Here is a 20567-nt window from a genome sequence, read left to right as displayed (position 1 = left end):
ATATTATTTGCATTGTCTACATTGGAAGGAACTACTTCCTTATACGCCTTTCATAGTCATGTGCGAAATACGGCTGTATAAATGTGTCGCAGCCCCTGGCGTGCGCACTCACAACAATGGCTGAGCGTAATTGGAGTTGTGTGTGGACGTATTTTACATCCACAAACAGCCGAGAAGTGGTTTGCGATACATGTGGCAAGAAAGTGAAGTGTTGTGGCAAAACCACTAACCTTGTCAAACACCTCAGAGTAAATCATATCACAGAATATGACTAGCGTATGTTGAGGCGAACTGAAGAGGATGAGAGGGACAGGGACAGGTGCTGCTAGGGCGAGACAAACGTCTCTCACGGAGTCCTTTAGTGCTGCAGGCAGGCAAGGTGTTCGAATAGTGCACAACTTCAGTTTTTTTATTTCTATATGATGAACTCTGCATTATTAAGTGATAAGAACAAGTAATCTCACGTCCTGTAATCATTATGACGCTATAATTTGAGATACAATAAAAGATACAATAAATAAAATAAGTTTTTGTACAAAGTATTGTTATCAGATCAGTATCGTCGATACTACTCTGAATTTTACTTGGTATCGGATCGGGAAGGAAATCAGTGGTATCGCACATCACTACTGCTGCCACTCCTCCATTGTCCACAGTAGCTGCAGCTGCTATTCCAACTAAGGTGAAACCAACAGCCCCCAGGACAATAGCAGCAGAGATCACTGCTGTACCTGAGACCAGGAAGAAGCACTTGGTTACTGATCATCAGGATGCTTCACAATGAATACATGTCTTGACACGTATGACTTTACCTATGAGTTTTAGAGATAAAAATAAATAAATAAGCAAATAGGTTTGTTACCTGCCCGGCTGTGATGGCTAAGGCTGTCACTGAAACACAAGAAAGAAAACAAAAGATCTTACCACAGCTCAGTCTGGAAATATTAAGACATAGGGCTGGGCGATATGACCCAAAATTCATATCTCTATATTTTTTAGCTGGATGGCAATATACGATATATATCTCGATATTTTTTTTAAAGCCATAAGTTAAGAACAAAAAGAGAGTTCTTAGTCAAAGCTGTGTCCCAGATGTCACACAGGCACTTTTATTTACATACAGTGTAGATCAGGGGTCTGCAACCTTTATCATCAAAAGAGCCATTTTGCCCCTCTTCTGCCAAAAAAAAAATCGTAGGGAGCAGCAAAAAAATAACGTAATAATTTAACTTTTCATCCTTTTTTTTATTTTAGCTGTTACAACCACTGAATAAAACAAACAGAAGTGCAATGTGCATTTGTAGGCCTGCTTTGAAATAAATTAAACTGTTAACTGTAGGCCTGTTAACTGTAGGCGTATATTTTTGTAAAAGTAAAATAAAACTAGTCCACTTTAATATAAATAAAACATTTAGCTGCAACTTAACAGCTTTTAAAATAAAAAGAAAATTGGGAGAGTCTTTGACAAGTCCATGTCAGTGTTCTCTCGTCCTCTTTGGGTTTTTTGCTCAGCCAGCAATCAACTGAAGCACCTGAACATACAAAAAATCTACATCAGCTCGAAATCTAAAATATTTTTTTGCTGAAAAATAATAGCTTGTAAAATACTATTGTCCTTACCATTTTAATGTGACTTCTGTGTCTGAAGTTCGCTGGAGATCTTCCCTATGTCGGGGCTGTAAGATGTGACTTTGATCTTCATACAGGACTGTATAGGCTCTCATCTTTGAGGCGGGAGCGGTGTTTGGACTTTATAAAATTCATGCTTGAGAAAACTTGCTCACATAAGTATGTTGAGCCAAAGATGGACAAGACTCCAAATGCATACTTTTTCATGTTAATATATGTGTCAGGAATGGCACCCCATGTTTCAAAAACAAGTTTGTCGGGTGGGGGAGTTTTTCCATATCACTCCGTTTGTGCTCTTTAGCGAGCGTAGCCTTCTGACGGGCGACTTCTTCAAGATCCGCCGTCAGTGTTTTGAACTTATTTACCCACAAATCTTTATCCGCTATGTCGGCCAGTTCAATTTCTAGATCAGACTTACATACTCCGGTGAATGCAACTGTGTTCAGGAGAGATGGGTCGATGTCCAGCGGTGTGACAGGGAAAGAGAGAGTATGTTTCTCCTTTCTGAAATCACTGAATCTTTCTCCAAATGCAACTTGCATTGCAATGATGGCACGGTGGAAATATTCATAATTTATTTCATTGTTCGCTTCTTTGAACTCTCTTAGGGAGGGGAAGTGAGAGAAGGTACGTTTTTGTGCATCTCTTGCGAACACTGTCATCTTGCGCTCAAATGCCAAAACATTCTCCAGCATCTGCAGGGCCGTGCTTCCCTTTCCTTGTAGATTTGTATTCAGCGTGTTCAAGTGACTTGTCATATCCACCATGAAGTAAAATTTACCCAACCAATCAAGGTCTTCCAGTTCAGGATAGCGGAGGCCTTTGCTTTCCAAGAACGTTTTCACATGCTCCAGACAGGTAGCGAAGCGTTTCAGCACCTCTCCCCTGGACAGCCACCGGACTTTGTTGTGCAGCAGGAGAGCTGAATATGCGTTGTCAACTTCTTCTAACAATGAACAAAACGGTGGGTGGCTTAACCCGTTCGCAATTATTTTGTTCACTATCTTGATAACGAGGTTCATCGCTTCGACTCATTCGGGGGGGAATGTTTGTGCGCACAGTGCTTCTTGGTGGAGGATGCAGTGAAACGCCATCAGCTCTCAATCCAGTGACTTTTGAAGCAAATTCACAAAACACATTTCTTTTCTTTTTGTTGTCTAGTTTTTCTGTTTCCCCCCTGAGAGATTACCACCTTAACGTGGTCAGGCGGTGTGATGGCTGCAGTTACAGCCACACAGTGGTAACATTAGTGTAGAGGCTTACACACAACACTGCATTCACATTTGTCTTTCTTTAAATATAAGGTTTAATTTACAGGATAATAAATAACTGGTTTTGGTCTCAGTTAGGTTTTTGTGTGTTTTACCCCTTTTTGTGATTTTTAAGTTATCCCCCTTTGTCTCGTTTAGTGAGGTCAGTTTGTTTGAGGTATCAGTATTGGTTGCTGTTAACTTTGAGTAGAGTTCTGTTATTTTGACCTCTTTTATGGGCCCAAGATTTAGATTTTTTTGTATAATTTAACCAACTATGTTGTTGGGTTAAATAAAAAACAACTTTTTTTGGAACTGTACTGCGGTGGCCCTGAGAGGCCAAACGGACTGCAACTTAAGAAAACACCAGGAATAAGAAAAGCCCTACAAAAGCACACAAAACACAACGGAAATAGGAAAAACGACAACAGAAATAGGAGAAACAAAGCAGAAATAGGAAAAAAAAATTCCAAAAACACAAGGGAAGTGTTTCTGGGGAGACAATAATCCGACGGACCAGTTGCAGGAACCAAAATATGCTAAGAATTGCGCTGGTAGACACTTAAAAGAAGTGGAGGATCTATCAGTTTTGGAAAGAAACAGAGGAAAGAAAAGATGAGAGGTAAGTGTGTTAGCCTAACTATTAGCCTAAAAATCCGTCATCATATGAATGATGATAAAACACGCCTACCATGTTTTGGGTTTCTGCAACTGGTCCGTCAGGTTATTGTCTCCCCAGAAACGCTTCCCTTCCTCTTGTTCTTCCTTTTTCCTATTTGCGTTGTGTTTTATGTGCTTTTGCAGCGTTTTTCTTACTGCTGGTTGCAGTCCGTTTGAACTCTAAGTGCCACTGTACTTTAACCTGTGTCTGACTTTCTTTCAATGCTCGATCCATTGCAGGGGGTTTGCGTGCCTCAGTGACCCTAAAAGCTAGATCAGCGGAAGCTTAGCCTTCAGGTGTTGGTCAGGTCTTAGGGTAGAGGCCTGACAAAGTGCAATCCAATTACATGACAAAAACAGTTATCTGGAGCACCCCACCCAATCAACCGCCCTTAAGTGTTAAGTCCCCAGTTTATCATTTCTGCAAAGAGATATTGCTGCTCAGTTTTAACAGATGTTTTTCAATGTTTTGATTTTTGCTGCTTTAAGAGCCATGAAGAAACTAGCATTTTAATCTTTTCTTTTTTTCAGTTTTATTGGAGAGAAGGCCGGCATTTCCTTAGCAGATGTCTTAGAATGAAGCCATAACATTATAGGACATAGGAAAGTGAAAACATTTAGTTTTGGTGCGAACTCTTCCTCTAAAATCTGATTCGGATGTCATATAATCTAATTAGTGATATCGTCATTTCTTCTTCCAGAAAACATGCGGGGCTTGCAATCATTAAAATACTGAAACCATCATAACATTTTGACTTTGTAGTAACAAAAACATTTAATAAAGACACCTGCTTATCGGTTCCACTTGCATTTTAGCTACAACCAGCTGATTTCAGGCACCAGGGGAGGAAAATGGTAGTGCAGTATACAGCCTGGATATTGAAATTACTTTTTTGTATTGCACAAAAGGACAAGAGAGATTTCTTTCATTAGCAACCACAGCATCTTTTTTTATCATGTAGAGAAAACTGAGACATACTGTTGAAATTGCACTTCTTTTTCCAATATTGAGATAGCTCAGAAATGAAATGTGCAGTTAAACTACTTTACACGGGAGATTTTCACTGGTGGCATGTATGTAGCCCTCGATGTAAAAATGAGTTTAACATCTGTGGCTTAAACAGACAGTGTATGGGATGGAAATCATGAAACATCTGTGTACATCTTGTTGGATTCAGATGTGTAAATCCACTGAAAGCAGTAAACCTCAGGCCAAGATCAGCTGATCACAGACTGTATACAGGTTTCAGTTCAAGGAGACAGATTATTGTAAGTAGCCTCTTAACAGCTTAGTATTGACATATGTTTCTCTCTCTAAATTACATTGGAAATACAGTAAAGGCTCACAGTCAGTGTGACAGGAAACAGAGGCACAGAGTTTTAGAAACCCGTGCAATGTGAAAGCCCTTTTTTCTGACAGTTGGAGCTACCCTATGAGCAAGCACTTGGGGATGGTGGGATGGAAAAAAAACCCTTTTAAGAAACCTTTGGCAGAATGAGGCTCAAGGACGAGCAACTGGTTGGAGATGACAGAAAAGGCAAAATAAGAAACAAATCAAGAGCATACGAGGACAGGACAAAACACATGATGGGAGGAAGAGGACCAACGTTACTGACACGCAGTAGTGATATATTAACACACTGAGAGTAAAAGACAGAAGTGCTCAGTGCATGATGGGAAGTGAATCAGCAGTTGTGGCCTATAACAGCATAACTAAAGGATGGGACAGGGTCAGCTGATCCAGCTGTAGCTATAAGATTTATCAAAATGGAAAGTTATGAGTTCAATGTTAAAAGACGAGAGCGTTTCTGGTTAAACAGGACAGGGACAGGAAAGCTGAAGGCTCAGCCTCCCATTAGACTCATTAGACCTCACCAGAGTGAACAACTTTCTCTGCAGCAACACAACTCATAACTTTTATTCACACCCTGTCCTGATACTTCTGTTTCATCTGCTATAAACAATAACCATACACTATTATTGCAATCTGGACTACAGCTCAAAAGTTTGTAGAGAATTAGAAATGTCTTATCTTAGTAAAAATCTTTTTGATGTTTTACTAAATTATTCAGAAGCGTAAAGAAATATAAATAATTAATGGTAACATTTATCATAAATCACAAATGAGATTTAGTGGAATATCTACTAAGTGTTGTTGAGACAACGTCGGTCTCTCTGATTCTTTTTGTCTTGGTAGAGATCACGCAGAGATGTTTCCAAATTTCACACAATCCTTTTATTACCCATCTTCCTTACAGATGCATCTGGAGATCAGCACACTGCATCCTGTGCAGTCCTACTCTAAAGGCTGATCTGAAGAGTTTCACACAGCAGTTACAGTTATAGTCTCTGGCATCCAATTTCTACAGTAAACCCCCCACATTGGAAAAACACTGGTAAAGTGGCCAGGGGTGCTGACACCCTGACCCCCATCTCCTTTTAAATCAAATCAAATCACTTTTATTGTCACATCACATGTGGAGGTACACTGGTACAATACATGCGAGTGAAATTCTTGTGTGCGAGCTTCACAAGGAACTGAGGTGTGCAAAAATACAATACCATAAGAACAAGCAAAATATAAGAATGGCTAAATCTGAGAGTTATATGAATAAATATATGTACAATATAAGAGTGTATGCATTACTAAATGTGTTTTTCTACGTGTCTGTATATATATATGTGTGTGTGTGTGTGTGTGTGTGTACATATTTTACAAATGAAATAGAGTAAACAATAAAATATATAAAATATACAGAGGTTGGTAGTTAGACATGTGCAAAACAAGTGGCATTTATATACAGTGTGGAGTGCATAATGTTGAAGTTCCAGTAGTGAAGCTGAGGTGTCTATGACGTGTTCAGCAGTCTGATGGCCTGATGAAAAAGGCTGTCTCTCAGTCTGCTGGTTCGGGACCGGATAGTGCAGAACCTCCTTCCTGATGGAAGTAGTCTGAACAGTTTATGGCTGGGGTGACTGGAGTCCTTGATGATCCTCCCCGCTTTCCTCAGGCACCGCTTCCTGTAGATGTCCTGGAGGGAGGGAAGCTCACCTCCAATTATCCGTTCAGAACACCGCACTACTCTCTGGAGAGCTTTGCGGTTGTAAGCGGTGCTGTTGCCATACATCTAGTGAGGATGCTCTCAATGGCACAGCGATAGAAGATCCTGAGGATGCGGGGGCTCATGCCGAATCTTTTCAGTCTCCTGAGAAAGAAGAGGCGCTGCTGCGCCTTCTTCACTGTTTTGTTTATGTGTCCTGACCACGTAAGATCCTCAGCCAGATGTACACCAAGGAACCGGAAGCTGCTCACTCTCTCCACAGCAGCGCCGTTGATGGTGATGGGGGTGTGTACTTCTTTGCACCTCCGGAAGTCCACTATCAACTCCTTTGGCTTTGCAACGTTGAGGGTGAGATGGTTGTCTTGACACCAGTGGGTCAGGGTGCTGACCTCCTCCCTGTAGGCCGTCTCATCACTTTTGGTGATAAGACTCACCACTGTAGTGTCATCCGCAAAGGGTCCAATGTGAGTCGGGTAGTGCAGAGCAAACGAAGTCCCTGATCAACTTCTCGAAGCATTTGCTCACGATGGGGGTCAGGGCTACAGGTCGCCAGTCATTCAATGAGGAGATGGTGGCGGATTTGCACAGGTCTGCACAGAAACAGAGAGTGAGCAAAAGCAAGAACTGATGGAAAATGTGACATGACTGTGGCATGATACGTTACCTTGGTAATGCAAAGATCTGGTTGTTTAGAAGCCAGCATGAAGACCTCATGAGGAACAGGCGAGTAATCAGCTGATTGTTCACAAGTGACTGAGGGACAGGAAGGTGGAGGAGCATCCCCTAAAAAAGACAAGCACACGGACAACAACACAGGCATACACCGAAAGAGGAGAGGGAGAAAGAAGCAGGCCAGCAAAAGAGGGCAAGAGAACCATGACATCTACAGAGGCCCATTTTCATTTGGTACATCGTGTTACCAGATGTCAGTTTTTAATGTTAGATCTCAACTTGTCAGTCAAGAAACCTTTTTCCAAAGATATCAGCACAAACCGAAATCATTGTGCGGATTAAAAACAGTAAGTTGTTGAAGTTTGTAATGGATGATGTTTGTAATCTGATTAAATCAGATGTGTTCCTGGTTTAGAACCATGTGATCTGTCAACATAGGAGTGATTGTTACTAGAAATGGGCCCATGTATAACTGTGTAGACATTTCCTAATACATCATGGGTGATTTAACATAAATGATTCATTAAACACACATCTGTGAAAACATTTCTGATAACCGTTTTGTTATATTATGTTAAAGTAAATGTGAATTATTAATAAAAGGAGAATGTTTGAATCTGACCACAAAATTTTGAGCAGTAGTGTGTGTTGTATGCATGTGTCTGTCTGTATCTGATCAGGATTATGTCATCAGTGTCAACAAAATGCTCTTTTTTTTTTTTTTTTTAGCTGTGTCTATCATCAAAATTAAGTTGGAGTGTTTAAACCCTGACAGCGAACTCTGCCTAACAAGTCCACTTTGCTCATTGACTTAAATTAAACCACTTAAACTAAAGAAACAATAAATGTGTCTGGATCATCCCAGGTTTTGTTTTTAACCTCATTAAAGCAAGTTGACATTTTCCTCTAAAGGGGCTGCAACACCCAGCTGCACAAAACCTTCACTTTTTTTTAACAGTTTCACTCTTTGAATATTTTTCATTTCTTACCATCAGAATTCTCCAAAAGATTTTTAGAAGAAATTAATTTTCTTTCATGCATCACCAACTGAACCTTTTATGTAAACAATTCAAGTTCCAACCTAACCTCATTTAGTTTTGCTTAGCAAAGTACTTGTAACTCTAATAATTAGTAAGAGTATATTTCTTATCATCTATTGCTCATCTGACCTGATAAACTTCAATTAACATTATAACACAGGACTGATTGTCTCTAAAAATGGGCTCCTGCACACTTGCAGACATTTTTCCATCACAACTTATGGATGATGAATGATTTGATTAAAGCTGTGAAAACATTACTGATAAACTTCATGTGATATTACATTAAAGCCAATTTCCTATTAAAAGCAGGGACTTTTGAGCAGTAGTGTGTACTGTATGTTTGTATGTAACTGTGTCTGACCTGGATTTCATCACCAGTTTCAAATAAGAATTTTCTTTAAAGTCTGTTTTTAAATACAAATGAAGTTCAACTTTAGCAAGGCTGATGGTAAACTGGCCCTAACAAGTCCACTTTATTGCGTGCTCATTGACTTTCTCCTATCAGAGCTGTTTAACAAGTCCACTTTATACATGCTTATTAATCTATCACGCTTATCAGTGGCTCATGCTTGCTTAAAGCCTATGTCTGAACTTGACCACAGAGCCAGAGCATCATTCAATCCTACCTGATGCCTATCCTGGCAGCAGCTCAAGGATGACAAACTCCACTTTCTCTGCATCAAGACAGCTCATAACTTTTTAACAGTCTCTCCTGATAGTCTCATATCATCTGCTCTAATCAATAACCGTACACTATAATTACAATGTAGACTACAGCTCAAAAGTCTGAGGTGAATTAGAAATGTCTTGTTTTCTGAATAGACTCACATTTGGTCTCATGTTGAATCACAGCAATTAATCAAAAGAGTAAATAATCATATAAATGCTTAATATTAACACTGATCACAAATCATGAATGATTTTGAATAGAATATCTACAGAGGTGTTCAGAGACCCATTTTCAGCAATAATCCCTCCTGTGTTCAGTGGTACATTGTCTTATCTAATGCAAATTTAACACATTAAAGCCAAACTTATCACTCAAAACAGCTTTTTAAGAGATTTTAGCACAAATTCAAACTATTGTGGTGATTAAAGAAACAATAAATGTGTCTGGATCGTCCCAGGTTTTGTTTTTAACCTCATTAAAGCAAGTTGACATTTTCCTCTAAAGGGGCTGCAACACCCAGCTGCACAAAACCTTCACTTTTTTAACAGTTTCACTCTTTGAATATTTTTCATTTCTTACCATCAGAATTCTCCAAAAGATTTTTAGAAGAAATTAATTTTCTTTCATGCATCACCAACTGAACCTTTTATGTAAACGTCTCAAGTTCCAACCTAACCTCATTTAGTTTTGCTTAGCAAAGTACTTGTAACTCTAATAATTAGTAAGAGTATATTTCTTATCATCTATTGGTCATCTGACCTGATAAACTTCAATTAACATTGTCTGTGAAGGTTCTCAGTCATCCAGGTCATCGTAGTCAAAGGAGCTTGCAAAGAAAAGCGTCTGGACTTCTTTAAGTTACTTGAAGACGTTTCACCTTTCATCCGAGAAGCTTCTTCAGTTCTGAGGTCAAATGGTGGAGAGTCCCAGATATAAACCTAGTGGGAGTAACCCCCCCACAGAGGGACAAAAGGGCCCCCTGATGGTCCTCTAATCGCCTGAGCCAAGGTGTGAAACTGGGTGTGGGTCCCAATCAGTCACAGTTTCGGGTGAGTTCATTGTGAAACCTGGCCCCACCTTATCATGCGAATTCCTGAGATCAGATGGCCCAGGATGTGAGTGGGCGTTAAGGCGTCTGGGAAGGGATCTCAAAACTGGATTATAGATGGCAGAGAGTTGGTGTCGTAAACCACCGCCTCTGTTCAAAGATGGTCGCTCACAGTGGACATATATGGCTTCTTTCACTCCTCTTTCAAACCATCTGTCCTCTCTGTCCAAAATGTGAACATTGGCATCCTCGAAAGAGTGTCCTTTAGGGCTGGGCCATATTATACCGTTCACGGTAATACCGGTAATATTGTTAGGCAACGATAGGAAAATGAAATATCGCGATAGAATATGAGTAAAACGCGCATGCGCAGTGCCTTTGTTTTCATACGCACATGGCTGATTGTTGAGTGAAACAAATGAACCAGAATTGGTTTGTAAAAATGGTGCAACTTCAGTGATGTGGAACTGGTTTGGTGTTTGTCCGTCAGATACACGACAAAGCACATTTTTTTTGCAGAACATGCAAGCTGCCGTCGTTATTGTCGTATTTGTCGGACTAAGATGCTCTTAAATCTGGGAGTAATCTGGGTCCTAAACTCCGTCTTTTTCAGGTCAAACGAACACTGCAGCATCACTGAGAGTTAAAAACTGTCTAAATTCTTTCATCTTTAATAAAACGATCAGCGTTGCTGCTTTACCAAGTGTAACTATGAAGTTTAACTTCCAGGCATCCATGAAAAAAAATTTATTACATTTAACGGAGTTAGAAGTTAGCAGGAAGCTAGCGGAAGTTAGCTCGCTAGTTTCGCTAGTTACCTAAGCATGATATAGCATGTTCTGACTGAGAGATTTCTGAAAAAATTCAAACGTACAGCTCTGCTATCACTTCCAACATAAATGAAGACAGGAAACTAAACAGCAGTGACGTTTGTAGGGTTACTGAAGTTGGGCTAGCTGGTATATAATGATGTGCTACGTGATCGCTAGCGACACAGCTATGTTAGCATAACATAAACAGTGAAGCTGGAGGACGAACACTAACACTTTTCCACTTATAAAAATTAATGTTAAGGTTCCTGATAGTTAGAGACAAATGCAATCGCATGGCAGGATGCTGTAAACGGACCAAACATCAGTCAGGAGAACAACTGAGATAATCCATCCACAATACGAGGTTAGTTATTAATATACTGCAACAACATGGGAATAGAGCAGCTGCCAGAGAATTCAATATTAATGAATCAATGGTACAGAAGTGGGCAGCACGGTGGCACGGTGGTTAGCACTGTTGCTACACAGCAAGAAGGTCCTGAGTTCAATTCCAACATCAGGCCGGGGTCTCTCTGTGTGGAGTTTGCATGTTCTCCCCGTGTTTGCGTGGGTTCCCTCCGGGTACTCCGGCTTCCTCCCACCGTCCAAAGACATGCAGCTTGTGGGGATAGGTTAACTGGAAAATCCAAATTGCCACTAGGTGTGAATGTGCGAGTGAATGTGAGCGCGAATGGTTGTCTGTCCCTGTGTGTTGGCCCTGCGACAGACTGGCGACCTGTCCAGGGTGTACCCCGCCTCTCGCCCTATGACAGCTGGGATAGGCTCCAGCGCCCCCCGCGACCCTGAAAAAGGATAAGCGGAAGCGAATGGATGGATGGTACAGAAGTGGAGGAAGCAAGAAGAATGAGTTTAATAAAGTTTGAGTTATCTGACTGCTTTGTTTCGCTTAATGTGCCTTATAATCCCGTGCACCTTATGGTCCGAAAAATACGTACTGCACACTGCAGTTTAATGTTGCAATGCACCTCTTTTTAACTTCAGTGGATATTATACATGGTTATGCTCAGGATATGTCAGCACATTTCTACTGGAAATGCCTTTTGGTTAAACTTTCAGCAAGGAATTTGCATTTGCATTGTTAAATTTTTTATAAAGCTTTAATGTACATAAAAACCAGCTTCTTCTTTAAGTGAAAATAAATGGAAGGTTGTCTTTTTGCTCTAGTAATGTTGTGGAGTTGTATTTTGTCTCGCATCAATTATATCGTCAGTTATATCGTTATCGCAAATTTTCAAATATATATCGTGATAAATATTTTTGGCCATATCGCCCTGCTCTAGTGTCCTTTATCCTTAAGATGCAGATGGACTGCTGAGTCTTGTCCTGTGGAGGTGGCTCTTCTGTGTTGTGCCATGCGCTTGTGAAGTGGCTGTTTGGTCTCTCCAATGTAGAGGTCTGGGCATTCCTCACTGCACTGTACAGCATACACCACATTGTTAAGTCTGTGTTTTGGTGTTTTGTCTTTCGGGTGAACCAGTTTTTGTCTGAGCGTGTTGCTGGGTCTGAAATGCACTGGGATGTCATGCTTGGAGAAAACTCTCCTGAGTTTTTCTGATACACCGGCTACATAGGGGATGACAATGTTGTTGCGTCTGTCTTTCTTATCCTCCCTCGCTGGTGTCTGATCTTCTTTTCTGTGCCTCTTTGCTGACTTTAAGAACGCCCATTTAGGATAGCCGCACGTTTTGAGTGCTTCCTTTACTTGTGTGTGTTCCTTCTTTTTTCCTTCAAGCTTAGAGGGAACATGTTCTGCCCGGTGGTGTAGGGTCCTAATTACTCCAAGTTTGTGTTCCAGAGGGTGATGGGAGTCAAAGAGGAGGTACTGGTCCGTGTGTGGGCTTCCGGTAAACTTCGATGTTGAGGTTGCCGTTCTCTTCAATGTGCACGGCGCAGTCCAGGAAAGGCAAACAGTCATCCTTTGTGTCTTCCCTGGTGAACTTGATGTTTTTATCCACAGCGTTAATGTGCGCAGTGAAGGATTCCACTTCTTGTGTCTTGATTTTGACCCAGGTGTCGTCTACATATCTGTACCAGTGGCTGGGTACTCTTCCTTTGAAAGAGCCAAGAGCCTTCCTTTCCACTTCCTCCATGTAAAGGTTGGCTACAATAGGTGACACGGGGGAGCCCATGGCACAGCCATGTTTTTGTCTGTAAAAGCCTTCGTTGTATTTGAAATATGTAGTGGTGAGGCAGAGGTCTAACAGTGTGCAAATCTGATCGGGTGTGAAGTTGGTCCTGTCCTCCAAGGAGCTGTCTTCTTGTAGTCGTTTTCTGACAGTCTCCACGGCCTCCGTGGTGGGTATGCAAGTGAAGAGAGAGACTACATCAAAGGACACCATGGTTTCATCTGGATCCAGGGTAAGTTTCTGGACCTTGTCGGTGAAGTCGGTGGAGTTCTTGATGTGGTGTGGGGTGTTCCCCACGAGAGGAGCAAGGATGGTAGCAAGGTGTTTAGCAATGTTATAAGTGGCTGAGTTTATGCTACTGACTATGGGTCTGAGTGGGACAGCTTCCTTGTGGATTTTAGGAAGTCCGTAAATGCAGGGTATGGCATCCCCTGGGTAAAGGCGGTGATATGTAAGGCGGTCAATAATTTTGTCCTTTTCAAAGTCTTGAAGGCAAGCTATAACTTTCTTTTTGTAGCTGCTTGTGGGGTCTCGCTTTAAGGCTTCGTAGGTATTGTTGTCACTGAGGAGAGTAGTGATCTTTGTATGGTAATCTGTAGTGTTTAGGACCACGGTGCATCTTCCCTTATCAGCTGGTAAAACAGTGATGTTGTGGTCTTTGCTCAGGGAAGCGACAGCCTTCTTTTCCTGTATTGTGAGGTTGGATGGAGGGACTTTGGCACTGGAGAGCGTGGCTGAGACTTTCATCCTGATTTGCTCTGCTTCTGTCTGTGATAATTTATTAATCCGTATGGCAGATTCTGTGGCTGTGATGAGGTCCACTATGGGCAACTGTTGTGGAGAAATGGCAAAATTGAGTCCTTTGGCTAATACTCTCTTTTCAGGTTCAGTGAGAATCCTGTCTGAAAAGTTCTTAACCCATTTCTCCTGACTGACTTCAGGTGTGTTTTCTTCTCTGGGTTGTGTAGGTTCAGGATGAGGAGTGTGTGTTTTTGAAAGCAAGGTGTGAAATTTCCTGCGTTGTCTTTCTTTTCCTCTAGAGTGTTGTGCCCGCTGAGCCTTGTCCACAAACTTGTAAACCTCTTCTAAGATTGGAGAGGGTAGAAGGGTTTCCAGTTCCTGCAGGGTCTGGCTGATCTTGATCTGGAGGGCATCTATAGTGAAATGGACCTGTCTTATCCTTTCACTTAAAAGGTGATTTTGTGCTCTCTGTAGAATCAAGTCTGCTCTGTATCCCCTGACAGTGGATCCAAGGCGCAGGCTCTTAGGAACAACTCTGCTTTGTCTACATCTTAGGTTGAAACGGAGATGGTTCCTATAATCCGCTAGTTTCCTTGATTCCCTTTCATACTCCTGCACCAGTTGAAGGGTGTCTCTCCCAAAATGTACGGCAATATGTCTGTGAAGGTTCTCAGTCATCCAGGTCATTGTAGTCAAAGGAGCTTGCAAAGAAAAGCGTCTGGACTTCTTTAAGTTACTTGAAGATGTTTCACCTCTCATCCGAGAAGCTTCTTCAGTTCTGAGGTCAAATGGTGGAGAGTCCCAGATATAAACCTAGTGGGAGTAACCCCCCACAGAGGGACAAAAGGACCCCCTGATGATCCTCTAATCAAATCATCAGGGGGTCTTTGCAAGCTCCTTTGACTACGATGACCTGGATGACTGAGAACCTTCACAGACATATTGCCGTACATTTTGGGTGGAACACCCTTCAACTGGTGCAGGAGTATGAAAGGGAATCAAGGAAACTAGCGGATTATAGGAACCATCTCCGTTTCAACCTAAGATGTAGACAATGCAGAGTTGTTCCTAAGAGCCTGCACCTTGGATCCACTGTCAGGGGATACAGAGCAGACTTGATTCTACAGAGAGCACAAAATCACCTTTTAAGTGAAAGGATAAGACAGGTCCATTTCACTATAGATGCCCTCCAGATCAAGATCAGCCAGACCCTGCAGGAACTGGAAACCCTTCTACCCTCTCCAATCTTAGAAGAGGTTTACAAGTTTGTGGACAAGGCTCAGCGGGCGCAACACTCTAGAGGAAAAGAAAGACAACGCAGGAAATTTCACACCTTGCTTTCAAAAACACACACTCCTCATCCTGAACCTACACAACCCAGAGAAGAAAACACACCTGAAGTCAGTCAGGAGAAATGGGTTAAGAACTTTTCAGACAGGATTCTCACTGAACCTGAAAAGAGAGTATTAGCCAAAGGACTCAATTTTGCCATTTCTCCACAACAGTTGCCCATAGTGGACCTCATCACAGCCACAGAATCTGCCATACGGATTAATAAATTATCACAGACAGAAGCAGAGCAAATCAGGATGAAAGTCTCAGCCACGCTCTCCAGTGCCAAAGTCCCTCCATCCAACCTCACAATACAGGAAAAGAAGGCTGTCGCTTCCCTGAGCAAAGACCACAACATCACTGTTTTACCAGCTGATAAGGGAAGATGCACCGTGGTCCTAAACACTACAGATTACCATACAAAGATCACTACTCTCCTCAGTGACAACAATACCTACGAAGCCTTAAAGTGAGACCCCACAAGCAGCTACAAAAAGAAAGTTATAGCTTGCCTTCAAGACTTTGAAAAGGACAAAATTATTGACCGCCTTACATATCACCGCCTTTACCCAGGGGATGCCATACCCTGCATTTACGGACTTCCTAAAATCCACAAGGAAGCTGTCCCACTCAGACCCATAGTCAGTAGCATAAACTCAGCCACTTATAACATTGCTAAACACCATGCTACCATCCTTGCTCCTCTCGTGGGGAACACCCCACACCACATCAAGAACTTCACCGACAAGGTCCAGAAACTTACCCTGGATCCAGATGAAACCATGGTGTCCTTTGATGTAGTCTCTCTCTTCACTTGCATACCCACCACGGAGGCCGTGGAGACTGTCAGAAAACGACTACAAGAAGACAGCTCCTTGGAGGACAGGACCAACTTCACACCCGATCAGATTTGCACACTGTTAGACCTCTGCCTCACCACTACATATTTCAAATACAACGAAGGCTTTTACAGACAAAAACATGGCTGTGCCATGGGCTCCCCCGTGTCACCTATTGTAGCCAACCTTTACATGGAGGAAGTGGAAAGGAAGGCTCTTGGCTCTTTCAAAGGAAGAGTACCCAGCCACTGGTACAGATATGTAGACGACACCTGGGTCAAAATCAAGACACAAGAAGTGGAATCCTTCACTGCGCACATTAACGCTGTGGATAAAAACATCAAGTTCACCAGGGAAGACACAAAGGATGACTGTTTGCCTTTCCTGGACTGCGCCGTGCACATTGAAGAGAACGGCAACCTCAACATCGAAGTTTACCGGAAGCCCACACACACGGACCAGTACCTCCTCTTTGACTCCCATCACCCTCTGGAACACAAACTTGGAGTAATTAGGACCCTACACCACCGGGCAGAACATGTTCCCTCTAAGCCTGAAGGAAAAAAGAAGGAACACACACATGTAAAGGAAGCACTCAAAACGTGCGGCTATCCTAAATGGGCGTTCTTAAAGTCAGCAAAGAGGCACAGAAAAGAAGATCAGACACCAGCGAGGGAGGATAAGAAAGACAGACGCAACAACATTGTCATCCCCTATGTAGCCGGTGTATCAGAAAAACTCAGGAGAGTTTTCTCCAAGCATGACATCCCGGTGCATTTCAGACCCAGCAACACGCTCAGACAAAAACTGGTTCACCCGAAAGACAAAACGCCAAAACACAGACTTAACAATGTGGTGTATGCTGTACAGTGCAGCGAGGAATGCCCAGACCTCTACATTGGAGAGACCAAACAGCCACTTCACAAGCGCATGGCACAACACAGAAGAGCCACCTCCACAGGACAAGACTCAGCAGTCCATCTGCATCTTAAGGATAAAGGACACTCTTTCGAGGATGCCAATGTTCACATTTTGGACAGAGAGGACAGATGGTTTGAAAGAGGAGTGAAAGAAGCCATCTATGTCCACTGTGAGCGACCATCTTTGAACAGAGGCGGTGGTTTACGACACCAACTCTCTTCCATCTATAATCCAGTTTTGAGATCCCTTCCCAGACGCCTTAACGCCCACTCACATCCTGGGCCATCTGATCTCAGGAATTCGCATGATAAGGTGGGGCCAGGTTTCACAATGAACTCACCCGAAACTGTGACTGATTGGGACCCACACCCAGTTTCACACCTTGGCTCAGGCGATTAGAGGATCATCAGGGGGTCCTTTTGTCCCTCTGTGGGGGGATACTCCCACTAGGTTTATATCTGGGACTCTCCACCATTTGACCTCAGAACTAAAGAAGCTTCTCGGATGAGAGGTGAAACGTCTTCAAGTAACTTAAAGAAGTCCAGATGCTTTTCTTTGCAAGCTCCTTTGACTTCAATTAACATTATAACACAGGACTGATTGTCTCTAAAAATGGGCTCCTGCACACTTGCAGACATTTTTCCATCACAACTTATGGATGATGAATGATTTGATTAAAGCTGTGAAAACATTACTGATAAACTTCATGTGATATTACATTAAAGCCAATTTTCTATTAAAAGCAGGGACTTTTGAGCAGTAGTGTGTACTGTATGTTTGTATGTAACTGTGTCTGACCTGGATTTTATCACCAGTTTCAAATAAGAATTTTGTTTAAAGTCTGTTTTTAAATACAAATGAAGTTCAACTTTAGCAAGGCTGATGGTAAACTGGCCCTAACAAGTCCACTTTATTGCGTGCTCATTGACTTTCTCCTATCAGAGCTGTAATCTATCACGCTTATCAGTGGCTCATGCTTGCTTAAAGCCTATGTCTGAACTTGACCACAGAGCCAGAGCATCATTCAATCCTACCTGATGCCTATCTTGGCAGCAGCTCAAGGATGACAAACTCCACTTTCTCTGCATCAAGACAGCTCATAACTTTTTAACAGTCTCTCCTGATAGTCTCATATCATCTTCTCTAATCAATAACCGTACACTATAATTACAATGTAGACTACAGCTCAAAAGTCTGAGGTGAATTAGAAATGTCTTGTTTTCTGAATAGACTCACATTTGGTCTCATGTTGAATCACAGCAATTAATCAAAAGAGTAAATAATCATATAAATGCTTAATATTAACACTGATCACAAATCATGAATGATTTTGAATAGAATATCTACAGAGGTGTTCAGAGACCCATTTTCAGCAATAATCCCTCCTGTGTTCAGTGGTACATTGTCTTATCTAATGCAAATTTAACACATTAAAGCCAAACTTATCACTCAAAACAGCTTTTTAAGAGATTTTAGCACAAATTCAAACTATTGTGGTGATTAAAGAAACAATAAATGTGTCTGGATCGTCCCAGGTTTTGTTTTTAACCTCATTAAAGCAAGTTGACATTTTCCTCTAAAGGGGCTGCAACACCCAGCTGCACAAAACCTTCACTTTTTTAACAGTTTCACTCTTTGAATATTTTTCATCTCTTACCATCAGAATCTCCAAAAGATTTTTAGAAGAAATTAATTTTCTTTCATGCATCACCAACTGAACCTTTTGTGTAAACGTCTCAAGTTCCAACCTAACCTCATTTAATTTTGCTTAGCAAAGTACTTGTAACTTCATGTGATATTACATTAAATAATGTCTCTCTGTCCTTATACTTCTATACATTCTTCTGTAATAGATAACTATACGCTTTCATTGTAATCAATCTACACTACAGCTCAAAAGTTTGAAGTCAATTTTCATCTGGTTTATAATCATGTGATCTTTCCACACATCAGTGTCCAAGAAACGCTCATTTTTTTAGGTTGTCTATCATCAAAAATTGAGTTGATGGCAAACTCTCCCTAAAAAGTTCACTTTATTGCGTGCTCATCAATCTCCTCTACAGCTCAAAGTTTGAAGTCAGTCAGAAACGTCTTGTTTTCTTAAATAAACAAGATTCTTTTTTATATTTTGTAAATTAGTTGTGAATGCAAATAAATATTATTGCTTAAAACTTGCATTGATCACCAATCATGATTGATGTTTTATAAAATATTAACTTTGTGTATGGATTACAACAATAATAGCGAGTGTGTAGATTATATTACCTATCCTCATTTTATCACATTAAATCTCAGCTTACTAGTGACCCAGCAGTTTTTCCAAATACAGCCGCACTAACCAACATCATTTTTTCAAGTAATATAAAAATCTTTTTTATATATTACCTTTTTAAACATCTGATTTATCTTTCTAATGTCATTAAAACAAGTTTGCACATTTGTATAACAACAGTTGGACGTCCAGGTCTTTTAAGCTTTCAGTTTTTTTCTCAGTGTCACACATAGATTAGTTTTCGTCTCTTTCAATAAGAAAGTTGAATCTTCAAACCCTAAAGCAATCTTTGTTTCTTTCAATCATTCCAATATTTTTCATCTCCTGTAATATAATTGCAGTTAACCAGGGCTTAGCTACTCTGATCTACAGTGATTTTGGGGGTGTGGATACCTATTCTTTTTTCACAGGTGCAGAGCCTTTTTCTACAAAATTATGAATAAACTGCATTATTTTTTAAAAGTACCATTAACATTAATGTAGACTGACAAGTAACTCTACATGTAACACAGTGATCAGTAGAGAAGAAAGAAAATAACCCATTTCAACATTTCTAGTTCAGATCAAAATTATTGTTCTGATTAAGGAAACAGTAAATTTGGCCACATTATTGTCCTGATCCTCCAATCTTCCCTTTCCAATGTGACTAAATAAAATTCAACTTGTTTTTTAAATAAAAGCAGTTGCACACCCAGATATTTCTGGCAGTTAGAATCCTCCAACAACCTTTCAAAAGAAACCTTTTTTGTCTTTCCTCAATTTTGAGACCAACTGAACCCACAAACCTTAAGCTCCAGACTTCAAACTAACCCAATTTAATGTTTCCTTAATCAGCACAGTAATTTGTAACTCTTTGTGTGTTATGTTTACTCACAGTTTTGATGCTTGCTTCCTTGACTTGATCCACGATTAGCTCTGCACCATCGCTCTGCTGTTTTCTCCTCATGCTTCTCCTTCATGCGTCCTGTCCTCAGATATAATCCAACCTGCCTCCTTGTTTCCTCCTTGACTTGTATTAGCAAAATTTCCAGTTAAATTAAGAGAAGTCCAGAAAAGTTTTCCTGCTTCAAAAGCTCTTCCAGTTGGCTGTCTTCTTGTCCTCCTTCAAATGTGCATCTTTCTACATTTGTATTTATTTGACTTCATATTGCCATGACAACATAACACAGAGCATCATGGTAGATTAAGGCAGGTGGTTCTCTCCTGTGCAGAAATGCTGGTGTTCCATAGTGATGTAAAAGTATGTTAATAATCTTTAAACAGACACTCACTGATCCTGTAAGAGCAGGAATTTAACTACAAACCCTCACAGTACCCATCAGTATCATTCATTCTGCTCTGCCGCAATGGTCACAGTAGCTGGTTTAAGTACGTTTGTTCAGTGAGTCCCTTTGATACATATTTAGACCTTCATAATTTTCACGGTGCATGAGTGTTATATCTCCATGTCATCCTAAACATTTTACCA

General features: G+C 41.0%; 1 long non-coding RNA gene across 1 annotated transcript; it reads right to left on the bottom strand.

Annotated features, from left to right (window-relative positions):
- Window positions 1–598: 598 nt before the first annotated feature.
- Window positions 599–20169, bottom strand: LOC147320371 (uncharacterized). The gene is made up of 3 exons (XR_015131149.1): window positions 19974–20169; window positions 863–891; window positions 599–731 (listed from the first exon to the last, which is right to left on the bottom strand). It is a non-coding gene; the product is annotated as an uncharacterized LOC147320371 (long non-coding RNA).
- Window positions 20170–20567: the final 398 nt, after the last annotated feature.

Source organism: Aulonocara sp. 'chitande type north' Nkhata Bay, linkage group LG10 (assembly GCF_057382095.1).
Source record: "Aulonocara sp. 'chitande type north' Nkhata Bay isolate Kocher_YH1m ecotype deep benthic linkage group LG10, A_spYH_male_GT1.1, whole genome shotgun sequence".
Classification (NCBI taxonomy): Eukaryota; Metazoa; Chordata; class Actinopteri; order Cichliformes; family Cichlidae; genus Aulonocara; species Aulonocara sp. 'chitande type north' Nkhata Bay.
Note: the sequence above shows the minus strand (reverse complement) of the source record. Positions and strands in the feature narration are given on the sequence as shown.